Genomic DNA, 12,413 nt, shown 5'->3' on the forward strand with positions numbered 1-12,413 from the left:
AATAACAGGGTCAAAGTTTTTCCTGTTGTGTTTTATATTTGGTCTGGTGGGGGTTTCCTGCCTTATGTTTTATGATATAAGTTAGTAGATGGTCACTAAGGTCATCAGGAAGCGTGCCAGCTGTGTACAGTTGGGGTTGGTTATTAACTAGGATCCAGTCTAGGATGCTTTCCCTGTTGGTCGGTTTATTTATCCTAGTGGGAGAGCTTATGGTCTGTTCAGACCCAGATAAGTTTATAGGGGCGGAGAAGCAGGAGTACCAATAGGTATTGAAATCACCAAGAACTATGGTTTCTTGGGGATAGGTAGTGGATAACCAGTAAAGGATATCCTCTAGGGTATTTATGTTGTTACCTGGTGGAACGTATGCACAGACGATGTTCAAGCATTTCTTCTGGTTAATCTGCAGTTTGGTTATGAGGAGTTCTGCATTATTGTATTGGGGTGGTTGAATGGTTTCTCTATTAACAGTTAGAGTATTTTTGGAAAGGACTGCTATCACACCTCCTTTCCTTGTGGTGTGGTCTAATCGGTGAATATTATATCCTGGAGGTAGTATATCATTGTCAGTAGTACTGGGTTAGTACAGTTTAACCAGTGAATATTATATCCTGGAGGTAGTATCTCATTATCAGTAGTACTAGGTTAGTACGGTCTAATGGTGAATATTATATCCTGGAGGTAGTATCTCATTATCAGTAGTACTAGGTTAGTAAGGTCTAACCAGTGAATATTATATCCTGGAGGTAGTATCTCATTATAAGTAGTACTAGGTTAGTACAGTCTAACCGGTCAATATTATATCCTGGAGGTAGTATCTCATTATCAGTAGTACTAGGTTAGTACAGTCTAACCGGTGAATATTATATCCTGGCGGTAGTATCTCATTATCAGTAGTACTAGGTTAGTATGGTCTAACCGGTGAATATTATATCCTGGAGGTAGTATCTCATTATCAGTAGTACTAGGTTAGTACAGTCTAACCAGTGAATATTATATCCTGGGGGTAGTATCTTATTATCAGTAGTACTAGGTTAGTACAGTCTAACCGGTGAATTTTATATCCTGGAGGTAGTATCTCATTATCAGTAGTACTAGGTTAGTACGCTATAACCGGTGAATATTATATCCTGGAGTTAGTATCTCATTATCAGTAGTACTAGGTTAGTACGGTCTAACCGGTGAATATTATATCCTGGAGGTAGTATCTCATTATCAGTAGTACTAGGATAGTACGGTCTAACCAGTGAATATTATACCCTGGAGGTAGTATCTCATTATCAGTAGTACTAGGTTAGTACGGTCTAACCGGTAAATATTATATCCTGGAGGTAGTATCTCATTATCAGTAGTACTAGGTTAGTATGGTCTAACCGGTGAATATTGTATCCTGGAGGTAGTATCTCATTATCAGTAGTACTAGGTTAGTACGGTCTAACGGTGAATATTGTATCCTGGAAGTAGTATCTCAATATCAGTAGTACTAGGTTAGTACGGTCTAACCAGTGAATATTATATCCTGGAGGTAGTATCTCATCAGTAGTACTAGGACAGTACAGTCTAACCAGTGAATATTATATCCTGGAGGTCGTATCTCATTATCAGTAGTACTAGGTTAGTACAGTCGAACCGGTGAATATTATATCCTGGAGGTAGTATCTCATTATCAGTAGCACTAGGTTAGTACTGTCTAACCAGTGAATATTATATCCTGCAGGTAGTATCTCATTATCAGTAGTACTAGGTTAGTACGTTCTAACAGGGAATATTATATCCTGGAGGTAGTATCTCATTATCAGTAGTAGTAGGTTAGTACGGTCTAACAGTGAATATTATATCCTGGAGGTAGTATCTCATTATCAATAGCACTAGGTTAGTACAGTCTAACCGGTGAATATTATATCCTGGAGGTAGTATCTCATTATCAGTAGTACTAGGTTAGTACAGTCTAACCGGTGAATAATATATCCTGGAGGTAGTATCTCATTATCAGTAGTACTAGGTTAGTATGGTCTAACCAGTGAATATTGTATCCTGGAGGTAGTATCTCATTATCAGTAGTACTAGGTTAGTACGGTCTAACCGGTGAATATTATATCCTGGAGGTAGTATCTCATTATCAGTAGTACCAGGTTAGTATGGTCTAACCAGTGAATATTATATCCTGGAGGTAGTATCTCATTATCAGTAGTACTAGGTTAGTACCTTCTAACCGGTGAATATTATATCCTGGAGGAAGTATCTCATTATCAGTAGTACTAGGTTAGTATGGTCTAACCGGTGAATATTATATCCTGGAGGTGGAATCTCATTGTCAGTAGTACTAGGTTAGTACGGTCTAACTGGTGAATATTATATCCTGGAGGTAGTATCTCATTATCAGTAGTACTAGGTTAGTACGGTCTAACCGGTGAATATTATATCGTGGGGGTAATATCTCATTATCAGTAGTACTAGGTTAGTACGGTCAACCCGTGAATATTGTATCCTGGAGGTAGTATCTCATTATCAGTAGTACTAGGTTAGTACGGTCTAACCGGTGAATATTATCCTGGAGGTAGTATCTCATTATCAGTAGCACTAGGTTAGTACAGTCTAACGGTGAATGTTATATCCTGGGGGTAGTATCTCATTATCAGTAGTACTAGGTTAGTACGGTCTAACCAGTGAATATTATATCCTGGAGGTAGTATCTCATTATCAGTAATACTAGGTTAGCACGGTCTAACCAGTGAATATTATATCCTGGAGGTAGTATCTCATTATCAGTAGTACTAGGTTAGTACGGTCTAACAGTGAATATTGTATCCTTGAAGTAGTATCTCATTATCAGTAGCACAAGGTTAGTACTGTCTAACCGGTGAATATTATATCCTGGAGGTAGTATCTCATTATCAGTAGTACTAGGTTAGTAAGGTCGAACCAGTGAATATTATATCCTGGAGGTAGTATCTCATTATAAGTAGTACTAGGTTAGTACGGTCTAACCGGTCAATATTATATCCTGGAGGTAGTATCTCATTATCAGTAGTACTAGGTTAGTACAGTCTAACCGGTGAATATTATATCCTGGCGGTAGTATCTCATTATCAGTAGTACTAGGTTAGTACGGTCTAACCGGTGAATATTATATCCTGGAGGTAGTATCTCATTATCAGTAGTACTAGGTTAGTACAGTCTAACCAGTGAATATTATATCCTGGGGGTAGTATCTTATTATCAGTAGTACTAGGTTAGTACAGTCTAACCGGTGAATTTTAAATCCTGGAGGTAGAATCTCATTATCAGTAGTACTAGGTTAGTACGGTATAACCGGTGAATATTATATCCTGGAGTTAGTATCTCATTATCAGTAGTACTAGGTTAGTACGGTATAACCGGTGAATATTATATCCTGGAGTTAGTATCTCATTATCAGTAGTACTAGGTTAGTACGGTCTAACCTGTGAATATTATATCCTGAAGGTAGTATCTCATTATCAGTAGTACTAGGTTAGTACGGTCTAACCAGTGAATATTATACCCTGGAGGTAGTATCTCATTATCAGTAGTACTGGGTTAGTACGGTCTAACCAGTGAATATTATATCCTAGAGGTAGTATCTCATTATCAGTAGTACTAGGTTAGTACGGTCTAACCGGTGAATATTATATCCTGGAGGTAGTATCTCATTATCAGTAGTACTAGGTTAGTACGGTCTAACGGTGAATATTGTATCCTGGAATTAGTATCTCAATATCAGTAGTACTAGGTTAGTACGGTCTAACCAGTGAATATTATATCCTGGAGGTAGTATCTCATCAGTAGTACTAGGAAAGTACAGTCTAACCAGTGAATATTATATCCTGGAGGTCGTATCTCATTATCAGTAGTACTAGGTTAGTACAGTCGAACCGGTGAATATTATATCCTGGAGGTAGTATCTCATTATCAGTAGTACTAGGTTAGTACTGTCTAACCAGTGAATATTATATCCTGCTGGTAGTATCTCATTATCAGTAGTACTAGGTTAGTACGTTCTAACCAGTGAATATTATATCCTGGAGGTAGTATCTCATTATCAGTAGTACTAGGTTAGTACGGTCTAACAGTGAATATTATATTCTGGTTGTAGTATCTCATTATCAGTAACACTAGGTTAGTACAGTTTAACCGGTGAATATTATATCCTGGAGGTAGTATCTCATTATCAGTAGTACTAGGTTAGTACAGTCTAACCGGTGAATAATATATCCTGGAGGTAGTATCTCATTATCAGTAGTACTAGGTTAGTATGGTCTAACCAGTGAATATTGTATCCTGGAGGTAGTATCTCATTATCAGTAGTACTAGGTTAGTACGGTCTAACCGGTGAATATTATATCCTGGAGGTAGTATCTCATTATCAGTAGTACCAGGTTAGTACGGTCTAACCAGTGAATATTATATCCTGGAGGTAGTATCTCATTATCAGTAGTACTAGGTTAGTACCTTCTAACTGGTGAATATTATATCCTGGAGGAAGTATCTCATTATCAGTAGTACTAGGTTAGTATGATCTAACCGGTGAATATTGTATCCTGGAGGTGGAATCTCATTGTCAGTAGTACTAGGTTAGTACGGTGTAACTGGTGAATATTATATCCTGGAGGTAGTATCTCATTATCAGTAGTACTAGGTTAGTACGGTCTAACCGGTGAATATTATATCCTGGGGGTAGTATCTCATTTTCAGTAGTACTAGGTTAGTACGGTCTAACCAGTGAATATTATACCCTGGAGGTAGTATCTCATTATCAGTAGTACTAGGTTAGTACGGTCTAACCGGTAAATATTATATCCTGGAGGTAGTATCTCATTATCAGTAGTAGTGGGTTAGTATGGTCTAACCGGTGAATATTGTATCCTGGAGGTAGTATCTCATTATCAGTAGTACTGGGTTAGTACGGTCTAACCGGTGAATATTATATCCTAGAGGTAGTATCTCATTATCAGTAGTACTAGGTTAGTACGGTCTAACCGGTGAATATTATATCCTGGAGGTAGTATCTCATTATCAGTAGTACTATGTTAGTACGGTCTAACGGTGAATATTGTATCCTGGAAGTAGTATCTCAATATCAGTAGTACTAGGTTAGTACGGTCTAACCAGTGAATATTATATCCTGGAGGTAGTATCTCATCAGTAGTACTAGGAAAGTACAGTCTAACCAGTGAATATTATATCCTGGAGGTCGTATCTCATTATCAGTAGTACTAGGTTAGTACAGTCGAACCGGTGAATATTATATCCTGGAGGTAGTGTCTCATTATCAGTAGTACTAGGTTAGTACTGTCTAACCAGTGAATATTATATCCTGCAGGTAGTATCTCATTATCAATAGTACTAGGTTAGTACGTTCTAACCAGTGAATATTATATCCTGGAGGTAGTATCTCATTATCAGTAGAATCATAGAATCATAGATTCTTACTAAGCTAACTGCCCTTGCGAGCCATTTTAAGCTTAGCCAATTATCCCTTGTGAGACTCAAACCCTGCACCTCGTGTTTGTAATGCAAACACCTTAACCATTAGGCCACCCTCCCAACCCAAAAATGGATAGTATCAGACAAGATTCATAGAGTAGTACTAAGCTAACTGCCCTTGCAAGCCATTCTAAGCTTAGCCAATTATCCCTTGTGAGACTCAAACCCTGCACCTTGTGTTTGTAAGGCAAACACCTTAACCATTAGGCCACCCTCCCGTTAGTACGGTCTAACAGTGAATATTATATCCTGGAGGTAGTATCTCATTATCAGTAGCACTAGGTTAGTACAGTCTAACCGGTGAATATTATATCCTGGAGGTAGTATCTCATTATCAGTAGTACTAGGTTAGTACAGTCTAACCGGTGAATAATATATCCTGGAGGTAGTATCTCATTATCAGTAGTACTAGGTTAGTATGGTCTAACCAGTGAATATTGTATCCTGGAGGTAGTATCTCATTATCAGTAGTACTAGGTTAGTACGGTCTAACCGGTGAATTTTATATCCTGGAGGTAGTATCTCATTATCAGTAGTACCAGGTTAGTACGGTCTAACCAGTGAATATTATATCCTGGAGGTAGTATCTCATTATCAGTAGTACTAGGTTAGTACCTTCTAACCGGTGAATATTATATCCTGGAGGAAGTATCTCATTATCAGTAGTACTAGGTTAGTATGGTCTAACCGGTGAATATTATATCCTGGAGGTGGAATCTCATTGTCAGTAGTACTAGGTTAGTACGGTCTAACTGGTGAATATTATATCCTGGAGGTAGTATCTCATTATCAGTAGTACTAGGTTAGTACGGTCTAACCGGTGAATATTATATCCTGGGGGTAGTATCTCATTATCAGTAGTACTAGGTTAGTAAGGTCAACCCGTGAATATTGTATCCTGGAGGTAGTATCTCATTATCAGTAGTACTAGGTTAGTACGGTCTAATCAGTGAATATTATATCCTGGAGGTAGTATCTCATTATCAGTAGTACTAGGTTAGCACGGTCTAACAGTGAATATTGTATCCTTGAAGTAGTATCTCATTATCAGTAGCACAAGGTTAGTACTGTCTAACCGGTGAATATTATATCCTGGAGGTAGTATCTCATTATCAGTAGTACTAGGTTAGCACGGTCTAACCAGTGAATATTATATCCTGGAGGTAGTATCTCATTATCAGTAGTACTAGGTTAGTACGGTCTAACAGTGAATATTGTATCCTTGAAGTAGTATCTCATTATCAGTAGCACAAGGTTAGTACTGTTTAACCGGTGAATATTATATCCTGGGGGTAGTATCTCATTATCAGTAGTACTAGGTTAGTATGGTCTAACCGGTGAATATTATATCCTAGAGGTAGTATCTCATTATCAGTAGTTCTAGGTTAGTACATTCTAACCGGTGAATATTATATCCTGGAGTAGTATCTCATTATCAGTGGTACTAGGTTAGTATGGTCTAACCGGTGAATATTATATGCTGGAGGTGGTATCTCATTGTCAGTAGTACTAGATTAGTACGGTCTAACTGGTGAATATTATATCCTGGAGGTAGTATCTCATTATCAGTAGTACTAGGTTAGTACGGTCTAACCGGTGAATATTATATCCTGGGGGTAGTATCTCATTATCAGTAGTACTAGGTTAGTACGGTCTAACCAGTGAATATTATATCCTGGAGGTAGTATCTCATTATCAGTAGCACTAGGTTAGTACAGTCTAACGGTGAATATTATATCCTAGGGGTAGTATCTCATTGTCAGTAGTACTAGGTTAGTACAGTCTAACCGGTGAATATTATATCCTGGAGGTAGTATCTCATTATCAGTAGTAATAGGTTAGTACGGTCTAACCGGTGAATATTATATCCTGGAGGTAGTATCTCATTATCAGTAGTACTAGGTTGGTACAGTCTAACCGGTGAATATTATATCCTGGAGGTAGTATCTCATTGTCAGTAGTACTGGGTTAGTACGGTCTAACCAGTGAATTTTATATCCCGGAGGTAGTATCTCATTATCATAGTACTAGGTTAGTACAGTCTAACCGGTAAATATTATATCCAGGAGGTAGTATCTCATTAACAGTAGTACTAGGATAGTACAGTCTAACCGGTGAATATTATATCCTGGAGGTAGTATCTTATTATCAGTAGTACTAGGTTAGTACGGTCTAACGGTGAATATTATATCCTGGAGGTAGTATCTCATTATCAGTAGTACTAGGTTAGTACAGTCTAACCTGTGAATATTATATCCTGGAGGTATTATCTCATTATCAGTAGTACTAGGTTAGTACGGTCTAACCGGTGAATATTATATCCTGGAGATAGTGTCTCATTATCAGTAGTACTAGGTTAGTATGGTCTAACCAGTGAATATTATATCCTGGAGGTAGTATCTCATTATCAGTAGTACTAGGTTAGTATGGTCTAACTGGTGAATATTATATCCTAGAGGTAGTATCTCATTATCAGTAGTACTAGGTTAGTACGGTCTAACCGGTGAATAGTATATCCTGGAGGTAGTATCTCATTATCAGTAGTACTAGGTTAGTATGGTCTAACTGTGAATATTATATCCTGGAGGTAGTATCTCATTATCAGTAGTAATAGGTTAGTACAGTCTAACTGGTGAATATTATATCCTGGAGGTAGTATCTCATTATCAGTAGTACTAGGTTAGTACGGTCTAACCGGTGAATATTATATCCTGGAGGTAGTATCTCATTATCAGTAGTCTAATAAAACACACCTTAGCTGAACTTCCAAAGGTCTTCTCTGTAGTAGTGGTGGTCGTTACTCTGGTGTTTGCTATTCATTATCAGTAGTAATTGGTTAGTACAGTCTAACCGGTGAATATTATATCCTGGAGGTAGTATCTCATTATCAGTAGTACTAGGTTAGTACGGTCTAACGGTGAATATTATATCCTGGAGGCAGTATCTCATTATCAGTAGTACTAGGTTAGTACATTCTAACCGGTGAATATTATATCCTGGAGGTAGTATCTCATTATCAGTAGTACTAGGTTAGTACGGTCTAACCGGTGAATATTATATCCTGGAGGTAGTGTCTCATTATCAGTAGTATTTGGTTTTAGACAGGTTTCCAAAAGACACATGATGTCTGGGGAGTGGGTTGCTAGGAGGGCGTGCAGGTTGGGAATTTTATTGTTAATACTTCTAATATTTAGGTGAAATGCTAGGAGGGGACTAGTGGGAGTAGAAAGGGGTAGCTTGACTGTGGGAGTTGTGGTAGGGGAGTGAAGGTTATTGGGGGTGGGTGGGCCAGGGTTGGGATGAATGTCCCCATGTATTATAAGGTTATAGTGACAGGATACTTTAAGCTTTTGGAGTTTGTTTATAAGTTTTATATAGTCTTTGTCTTTAGGATTGCATTTTGTGGCTTTACAAGGGCGATATTTTGTTGGGGGTGGTAGATTGGGTGTGTGGAGGATGGTAAAGTGTGTGGTCTTATGTGAGAAGTCGTGGGTGGCTGTTTGACCATTTAGGTAGTGAATACCATGGTCAAGTATTTGTTCACAGGCAGTAAGGTGGTAAAATAGAAATAGTAGAAGCAGTAAGGTAATTAGTATTTTTTTACTTGTTTGCATTTTGTAAGGGGGGTTGGCCAATTATGATGGCTGACTGTGCTAACAGGGTGTGGAAGAATGGAAGAGAAGGTAATGGGTCAAGGGGGGAGGGCCGTTTAGTGATGTATGAGGCACTGATTGGTACTTAGCATGAGGAGTGCCTAAATTTAGATTAAATTTCACAGTAGTGGCGGCAGGTGGTAATCGGGGACAGGGAGGGGAGTGGAGCGCGGCTAACACTGACCCCAAGAGTTTCCTTAGGCTTTGGTATATATGGTTGTATGTTAAATGGACTTTATTTTGGCTGTATTTTTAAACTGTTTTTTTGTACCACATTATAGACTGTTTAAGCTGTATTTTATACACTTGCAGGGTATTTTTTAGCTGCAGGGTATAATTTTCAGGACTATGTGTGGGAGAGCAGAATGAAAATACAGTATTCAGGGTTTATTTTAGGTTAAGAAATAATGTTACAAGATACTAGGGGCAAAATAGTTAATTTGAAAAACATGGAGGGAGCCAAATTACTATGGGGGACAGCCTAAAAGTGCCTTTAGACCCAGGTCAGCAGTATACTGTACATAGAATTTTAGTACAGTATAAGGTATTAACCTTATCCAATTGTAGACCGGACTTTAGAAACTTGTATATGGGCACAGTTTCTCAGGGTAGTGTCCTTCAGGCAGGAGATTATTTTACTTAGATAGTTTGAGGGGGTCTGCCTAAAAACAAAATATATTAGGAGTAAGAAACTTACTAGCACACATAACTAGTCATCAAGCAAGCAAGCCTTTCCACATTCACTTTAACTATAAGTTATATGGTAATTAGCAGCTCCGTAAAGCTACTAACACAGTATTTGCTTCTGAAAAGGTTAAGATACAATTCTAGAGTTGATTTTATTTTATACAGTTTCACTTACTTTATACAGTACTATTAACAACACTCTGTAATGTATGTAATATTTGTGCAAGCCTGTGCACAAAGCCGTTTCCTTACCTGATACTGCACTGTTAATATAAGGTACAGGACAACAGCTAACTGCTTCGTTTCTCATTTAAAACAGCCCTGAGTATATACATGAGTCAACTAGTAGCTAAATCAGACTAGGAGCAGACGTACAGTAAGAAGCTCGGATATCAGCTATCTATATCCACAGACAGCACAGATTTCAGTAAAGCAGATCTTTTCACACAACCTCAGTTACATTTGCAATAAAAAGCACATGGAGCTTAATTACATTGCCTTAGTTTGTATGAAATGTTTTCTAACATGCCTAGAATACTCTAAATATAGTCTGAGTACATTTTAAACTGTGTTTAGCTTATTTGATTAAATTTAGAGACTTAGCATGTTTTTAAAGCAGGTTTCAGAGAAAATAACAGACCAGGTTATAAAAGCAGACTGCCAGCTGGGTCAGGAAGCACTGGATATTTGAAAATGGCGGTTTCTGGAGCTGTATTAGAAACCTCACATACGTAGTGAAACAAGAAGGACTTAAGGGGCTAACACTGGCTCCAAGTGTTTCCTTAGGCTTTGGTATTTATGGTTGCATGTTAAACTGACTTTTTTTAGGCTGTATTTTTAAACTGTTTTTTGCACCAAATTATAGACTATGTTTAAGCTGTATTTTATACACTTGCAGGGTACGTTTTAGCTGCAGGGTATAATTTTCAGGGCTATGTGTGGGAGAGCAGAGTGAAAAAACAATATTCAGGGTTTATTTTAGTTTAAGAAATAATGTTACAAGATTCTAGGAGCAAACTAGTTAATTTAAAAAAACATGGAGGGAACCAAATTACTATGGGGGACAGACTAAAGGTGGCTTTAGAACCAGGTCAGCAGTATACAGTACATATGATTTTAGCACAGTATAAGGTATTAACCTTATCCAATTGTAGGTCGGACTTTAGAAACTTGTATATGAGTACAGTTTCTCAGGGTAGCGTCCTTCAGGCAGGATATTCTTTTACTTATATAGTTTGAGGGGGTCTGCCTTATCCAATTGTAGGTCGGATTTCAGGAACTTGTATATGCATACAGTTTCTCAGGGTAGCATCTTTCAGGCAGGAGATTCTTTTACTTAAATAGTTTGAGGGGGTCTGCCAGGTTATAAAAGTAGGCTGCCGTCTGGGTCAGGAAGCACTGGATATTTAATAACATTAGAGAACAAAATCGATTGGTTGCTTTGTTTACAGTATAGTTTTTCATAGACAATGATGTCGTCTGATAAGACCACAACTTGGATTCTGTGTTTAGTTCTTCAGACCCACACAAGTAAAATCATATGAAATGCATAGAATATGTCATAGGGAGTATATAGCATGAGTAAAATCCAAATGCAACCAGAGGAGGAGGGCAGGTTGTTGAAAACAGGCGCTGAAAATGATAGACATGCATTCATTAGGTAGTAAGACAGACTAAAGGAGGCTATGATACACATGAACAATATGATATATTAGAAACAGGCTGCAAAAATAAAACAAGAAAGACATCTATACAGACCGAGGTATAACTTTCACCAAGTATGTTTGCAATCATTATACATTTTTTATCTAACTATACAGACTGAGCAAAGAATAATGAGCGCATGTTAAATTCCTTTATTACTTCAATATGCCTTTCTTATATTGGTAAGATGTTAACAAAAGGCACATGCTGTACCCAGTGGATGCTGCTTTGCTATTAAACAGAGTGAAGACCACAGAAAGCTTTTGCTAGTACTCCCATAACTGGCCATCACTGGAGAAAGGTAAGTACTTATTCCATGAGTACTCTGCTTTTGTTGTTTCCTACTTAAGTACTGTATATAAATTCAGTAATATTAGTCAGTTACTTCAAGGCAATGCTATAGCCTATTCTTGAGTGTACTGTGTATCCTTTTGTTCCTGCTAATATAAATACATTGAAAATGCTGCAGAGAAAACTATTCAGCATTATCTAAAAATCTGTCATGTGTTTGCTCATGGAAAACTTTATTTGGCACATACAACATATCAAGATCATGTTCTTAGGGTCTTCCAAGATCAGAAATGAAGCCATCACAAAACATAAAGGCAAGTAATTTCCAATTAACTACAAAATGGATAAAGGTTATTTTGCATAGCTTGCTCCTAGATTGTTGAACAAGCTTTCACTGGATATCATAACTAATGACAATTTACAACTACCCAAGAAAGAAAATGACAACTGAAACATAGAAATGAAAGGAAATTGCTTCCTGTAGTACCATTGAAGAGATGCAGGTCCCAAATGCTTTATCCCATGAATGTGTCCCCCCAAAATATCTCTAGTATAATCACAGTTATTCTCATA

This window comes from Protopterus annectens, chromosome 1.part1, assembly GCF_019279795.1.
Source record: "Protopterus annectens isolate FY-2018-M chromosome 1.part1, PAN1.0, whole genome shotgun sequence".
Lineage (NCBI taxonomy): Eukaryota > Metazoa > Chordata > Ceratodontiformes > Protopteridae > Protopterus > Protopterus annectens.